Raw genomic sequence first — 7,156 nt, 5'->3', positions numbered from 1 at the left:
AGAATCAAGGGGGCTGGCAAGACAGAGTCCTGGAAGCCGGTAGACAGGTAAGTGGCAGGCAAAGAGGCTAAGCGAAAGGGAGGAGTGCGTTCCTTTTTAAATAAGACTGCTTTAGAACCTTCATAAATGTCACATTTTAATTGTTTGTAAGAAGGAACAAGTGCAGATAATTAACTAATGAGGCTGCCTTCTTGAGGGTGTTTCAGGATCCGCAGTAATCTCTGGCATCGCAGCACACTGGGGTGGCATTCCGCCACACCTGGTGGGGCCCTATGATGAAGCAAGTCACCAACTAGTGGTGAGTGAGGGCCTTCTAGAAAACCTAACCAAGGTTTCATTTGTAATTATCATAGACTATGTACTAGTTCACTTGCCGACAAATAAACTTTTTGTCTTGTAGTCACTACAATTGTGACGCTCCTTTGTTGTTTTTTCATGATCACCCTACGGGAATAGGAGCGTCTCCTTGTTCTCCCTTACTCTTTTGTTGTTCTAGGTGTTTCAGGATCTTCACAAATGTTGCATTCTTTTAGCAAGGAACAGGTACAGGGAATTAATTGGATGAGGGCTGTCTTCCAGAATGTTACGTTGAGGTCATCTTTGCCGCCTGTTCCTTGAAGTTTTTTCTGGTGGATTATCTGGATGTGGAGACCTGAAACCTGACCTTGGATACGCAAAGTAAAATATTTGTAAAAGCTAGTACGCCTTTTTAAACAAACCAGGGAACACCAGCTGCAACTAGCTATTACCAACAGCATGTAATATGTCAAAAGTCAGGGTTCAAGACATTTGTTTATTCAAAAGTGTTGGGAGGAATGATATGAGTCATGCTGATATTTTGTAATAGTCAAGAGAGGTGAGCTATGGCACGAATCCTGAAAACCTGAGGCTAGAGTTGCCTCAGTGAGCTCCTTCACATGGTCAGGGCTCGCTCTTGATCCCACCTGGAGACTCACAAGTACAGTTACCACAGGGATCCTAGAGTTATTCTTTTTGTTTTTACAGTTAGAGTCTCCAGTTTGGTGTCCGGTTGTCCTGAAATCAAAACAGCAAGCCTTCTTGGGATCCCAGTTTTTACCCTGGTACCCACCCTTGGACCATGACGAGTTTCTGGGGCACTTCTCCTGAGTAGGTTTTTGGGGGCCTGAAGAAGACAATATTTTGTGTCTATCTTTTTGGTCACCATCTTTCCCTTTGGGGTCTTTTTGGCCACTTTCTTTTGGTCGCCCCCAAAGTGATAGGTTTGGTCACCCTTGTTTTGGCCCAGTGGTCTGCCTTCTTTCCCAGCTCTAGAGGTGAAAGTGGACCTAGGTCTACCAGATGCTGACGTACCTTCTCACTGTAACAATTAATCAAAAGATGCTTCTTCATAATTAAACTGTAAAGCCCTTCAAAGTCATTCACATTGTTATCTGTTAACCAACCACCTAATGTTTCACTGAAAAGTGAACAGATTCCACCCCAGGACTGACTCTGGGTTTTCGAGTCACCTTAAATCTTAGTTTATACTCTTCAGTGGAGTCCAAAGCCCTCAATCAGGGTACCTTTCATGAGGTCATAAGATCAGCTTATTTTTCAGGCAAAGTCTATCTCTGCATTTCCCAGAGAATAGTTCCCCCTAAAAAGAGAAGCCCATTTTTTCTGGCTACTTTTCTACCTATACAGGCCCTCTCAAATGCAGTGATCCATTTGATGATGTCCTTGCCATCTGAATATATAGAGACAATCTCTTTGGGGAGATTTGAGCCATAAAAAGCTTCACCCTCCCAATTTATGTGTATTCCGCCACCAGAGATAGTTCAGAGGCCCAACTCTTTCCTTTGTCTTTTTATTTCATGGAGCTGAACTTCTAAGGTTAATCTCCTGGCTAATCTTCCCAGACTGAGGTCCTCCTCTAAGGAAGCCTCATCTTATTCTGAGGTGGGGGGGACTCAACCACTTCCTCGGTTGGATCTGTGGTAGCATTCTCATCCTCATAGAATGCAGCCAGTATTTCTGGGTTATCTCTCTCAAATACAGCCAAAAGCCTTTTACGATTTTCAGTGGTAGCATGAGAGCCAGTTTTGATACAATATGCTTACAGAGAGCCCTTTAGTGTGAATAGGACATGTCCTCATAAAGGGTCCAGTCAAGCTCCTGAGCCTGGTTCTCTGTATCTGACATTATTTTTTTTTACTAAAGTTGGGACCTTTTTATGAAGTAAAAAAAAATAACTATCACTGCTTACTTTGTCTTAACTAAAGCAAGACTATTACATTTCTAAACAGTTTGCTTCAGTTGCTTAACCCAGGCCCTATCACTTAATTTGAGAATTTTGGAAAAATAGACCACTCAAACATTTGACTAGCTAGAGATATTTGGGAGATTTACTCATGTGGACAATTATTGAGAAAGTAGTTTCAGTAAATGTAAAGTTGCTTATCCCACCGCTGGACCACCAAATTTAGGAAGCTGGCTCTCCATATAGTTTACTAAAATGAAGTACACAGTGAATCCCCAATAGGTATGCAGAGGTAAAAGTATATAATTCTAATGCTCTTTTTGGGGTCGTGTGGGCGAGCAGTTAGGCTTATCAGAGGGTAGTGCTAAGCATTTGTTGACACACAGAGGCAATAAATGAGGCACACACTCAAGAATAAATCAGAGATCAATTTGGGAACATGAATATTTTTCTGTATTTTTAGAGGCCAAGGATACGCTAGGGTAAATACTTTTCCAATTGCGATATTTAAAGTGTTTGGAAAATGTATTACATTTGTGTGCAATTATGCACCAAAGGAATCAATGGGAAGATGATAGAAAATTGCATATAAAATAAAGCAATGCTTTCATGGAGTTCACCTTCTCGTTTTAGGTCGATGTCATGACCTTGTCTAAAGTTCCAGCAGGAGAAGTTCACGAGCCTCCCAGATTGGCTGAGAGCACTGTGCTGAGGATCTTGGAAACTGGTCCGCTAAGACAAAGGGGGACTACTTGACAATGCAGTTCACAGGTAGACTTACAGGTAAGTACGTTGGATCTCCTTGGAGGGAGGAGGTCGCAGGGGCCTGTGAACCACGGAAGCAGGGCTGATTGGTCAGTGCAGAGCAAACAGATCTACCGCGTGCGATTGCGATATTTAAAGTGTTTGGAAAATGTATTACATTTGTGTGCAATTATGCACCAAAGGAATCAATGGGAAGATAATAGAAAATTGCATATAAAATCACGCAATGCTTTCATGGAGTTCACCTTCTCGTTTTAGGTCGATGTCATGACCTTGTCTAAAGTTCCAGCAGGAGAAGTTCACGAGCCTCCCAGATTGGCTGAGAGCACTGTGCTGAGGGTCTTGGAAACTGGTCCGCTAAGACAAATGGGGACTACTTGACAATGCAGTTCACAGGTAGACTTACAGGTAAGTACGTTGGGTCACCTTGGAGGGAGGAGGTCGCAGGGGCCTGACGACCACGGAAGCAGGGCTGATTGGTCAGTGCAGAGCAAACAGATCTACCGCGTGTGTCGCTGCCAGGAGCAGGCAACTTAAAGAGGTGATCTCGGGACAGCTTGAAAACTCAGGAAGTGGGTCTCGGGTGTCTTGATGTCCCTCAATGAGTGTTTGCTTCTGGTGCTTTGGGAGTTAGGTGTGGACTCTTCTTCTTGGTTTTTACCACTGGGGTGTCTGGGTATTGCCACGCTACGGTTTCGGTAGGCCTTTAAAGCTTCCCGTCCTGGAAGGGCTGTCTGTGCTGGAGGAGGTGTGAAACACCCCTGCCCACAGCAGGTATTGTTTCATTCCTCTGAGAGCGCTGGCTCTCACCCCATGAGGACCAAAAATGTGTCTGGTGGTGGAAGGCTGCTGAAAACCCGCCAGAGACCCCACTAGTGTTTGGTTAGGTTTCAGGGGACCCTTAAAAGTGTTTCCTGTGTGAATATATTAATACATCCAACACTGGCATTATTGACGGTTAATTAAGACAAGATGTTTGGTACCAAACATCTTAGAAATCAGTGAAGCCATCATGGAGCTAAAAAACTTGTATTGACAAGTAGCCAGTCCATGTACTCTTTATGGCTTCCATGTTCACTTACAAAATCACAGAATGGACTGGACATTGTAGGGGCATATCTGTTCATTCTGATATGACCACACATAGGATATAGTGCACCTTGCCTTAGGGCTAAAAGCCTACAGAAGGGGTGACTTACCTATTTATTATATAGTGCATGGGGAGGCATGGTACACAGGGCTGGGTGCCATGTTGACTCTTTAGATTTTTCTGCACCAATACATGCAGCCTGCAATGGCAAAGTGCATAGCCTTGGTGAGGAGTCCTGGGGTGGCATAACCAGTGTTGCAGCCACAAAGGACCTTGTTCAAGGTACCAGGGGCACCACTTACCATGGACTCACAGGGTAGGTGAAGTTGTACCAATCATGGTACAGTGTCTTGGGAAAGAGGTATTTCACAAAACAAAGGTCCTTAGCTGACAAGCGATACTGAACCAAAATTTACTATAGACTTAGATAAGTACTATAAGTATTCTTCCAATGCCCAGCCGGACAATGAAATGTTTATTAAATCAATGTAAAGGTATGAGCAAAAAATAGAAGTACGAACAATTACAGAAGGGCACAGTCCTGTACCCAGCATGAAAGAAAAGAAATAAAGACAAAAGGTGTGAGACAAAAACAAATTATCAGGCAATAACTTTGGAGCAAATGGTGGCTTGCATTTCATTACAAACTGAAGCAAGCACAAACCAACCGTAACTACAATACATATACTCAATGGTTAATTCGCGAATTAACCATTGATTATATGTATTGTAGTTACTGTTGGTTTGTGCTTGCTTCAGTTTGTAATGAAATGCAAGCCATCATTTGCTCCAAAGTTATTGCCTGATAATTTGTTTTTGTCTCACACCTTTTGTCTTTATTTCTTTTCTTTCATGCTGGGTACAGGACTGTGCCCTTCTGTAATTGTTCGTACTTCTATTTTTTGCTCATACCTTTACATTGATTTAATAAACATTCCATTGTCCGGCTGGGCATTGGAAGAATACTTATAGTACTTATCTAAGTCTATAGTAAATTTTGGTTCAGTATCGCTTGTCAGCTAAGGACCTTTGTTTTGTGAAATAAGTAGTTACCCGAGGTCCAAAGCTACCTTATCGGGTCCCCTTGTTTGTTAAATTGGGAAAGAGATATGGCACTGGGAACCTGGTTAGTGGGGACCCAGTGCACTTACAGTTTGAAATTACATCAGGCATCAGGCAAAAAGCAGGGGCTAACCATGCAAAAAGAGGGACTTTCCCATAGATGAGCTTTGGGTTTGGTTGTTGTTGCTTTCTCAGAAGATTTGGATTCTTTTTGTGATTCACTGGTTTCTGCTAATTTTTGACACATTTTGTCCAGGCTTTATTCCAATATATACAACTGGTAGGACTTGTTATTATAATGATAAAATAGTTGATACTCTTCACCTATCAGTTTCCATCTTTTGAGAACATTGTCTTGCTTTATTTGTGCAGCATCTTGAACTCTCTTCTGTCCAGCCGCAGTTGATGTTAGCTTAGCATTTGACATATTTTTCTTAGTTGAAGGAGTCCTCAGATTTTGTAGTTAGCAACACTGTCAGGAGGTAAAGATCCTCTGCTACCACCTGCGTCACTCATATTGACGAATTGAAGGGTTGCGCTGAGGAGTTCTTTTCGGTCTCTATTAGACTACTTGGCCCACAAAACCTAAGTTTTGACACCAAAATGAAGAATGTAGCTCTAATAGGTCCTGAAATATGCCATCACAACTGCAAACACCAGCCATTTTCAAAAACATTGTCAATAAAATTTGGCCCGGATTAGCAATTTCTTCCTAAGCTAAATTATTTCTCTAATGATACAAAAACACACATCAACAAGCATTTGCAATGCAATAGGTCTCGCATTTACAAGAGTTGGAGCTATTGGCATTGTAAATGACAATGCCTTTTATTCTTTTGTTTTGAAAACCTACAAGCCATGCATAAACATGCACTTTGTACGTATAGTCCTTGCTTACGAGAAGCAAAGCTGTCAGTAAAAGAGACTGCCAGCTTTGCTTCTCATAAGCAAGGACTACAATTACAAAGTGCTTGTTTACGCACAGCTTGCAGGTTTTCAAACGCTTTTAATAAAAGGCATTGCCATTTACAATTCCAATAGCTCAAACTCTCGCAAATGCAAGACCTATTGCATTGCAAATGCTTGTTTTAATGAACTGTGCAACTACAGATTTGACTCTAGTGAGTCCCCGCCTGTGGCGGCGCAGAATACTGTGAGCCACAGCATCCCAATGCTAGCCGTGCCAGGGGAAGGCCAGATTCCGACAGAGGCGGGTATCCCTGAGACAACATAGAAGGAACAGTTCCACAGTGTCAGGAAGCCACCCGAGCCCTGTGAGCCACAGATTTCTCAAGTCACCAGAGCCTGTGGCCGGGCAGAGAAAAGCAGTGAGCCATGGTGGCACAGAGCTACCTTAGACCGTGGCAGGGCATCCTTTTAAGATGGAGTTTCGTGCAGCTCTGTCTTAAATGCACCAAAATGATTACAAACACAACATTTTTTTTTCCCCAAGGACTTGCGAGTCTAATAGGCACCATAGAGGCACCAGTGCCACCGCATTCACACTTATAAACATTTGCATAGCTCCCACGCGGTTGTCTCTTGAGAGGCGCTGTATCAGCTGTGCATTTTCCTGCAGACCCTGGCCAGTATGCACTAGCTGTAGTGCAGTGTGAGGGCAGCAGCAGCCCAGACCCCTCTGCGGAGGATGCCCCCTGACCAGCTGTGCGGGGCTAAGAGAATGCGGGTGGGATATTAAGCCGGCCTTTGATTAGTAATTACAGTTATATGGGAATCTCAGCATATGACATGATAATCCACATTTGTAAAGCGGCACAATCACCCGTAAGGGTCTCTAGGCGCTGGGGGCCGTCGGGAAGATTAAACAAGCTTTTGCCCAGAGTCATGATGGTAATTTGAAAACGTTACTATTGATGCCAAGCCCCTCCAGAGATCAGCCCCAGCCAGCTTTGAGAAGGTTGCAAAAGTCCCTCTGAAGCCCCCTCGAAGGGATTCCTCAGATCTTGCGGTTGTCGAAGTGCACATAAGTCTGAAAGGCGCTGCTTCTGAGCGCTCCA

Source organism: Lissotriton vulgaris, chromosome 8 (genome assembly GCF_964263255.1).
Source record: "Lissotriton vulgaris chromosome 8, aLisVul1.2, whole genome shotgun sequence".
NCBI classification, from domain to species: Eukaryota; Metazoa; Chordata; class Amphibia; order Caudata; family Salamandridae; genus Lissotriton; species Lissotriton vulgaris.
This window is presented reverse-complemented; position numbering follows the sequence as displayed.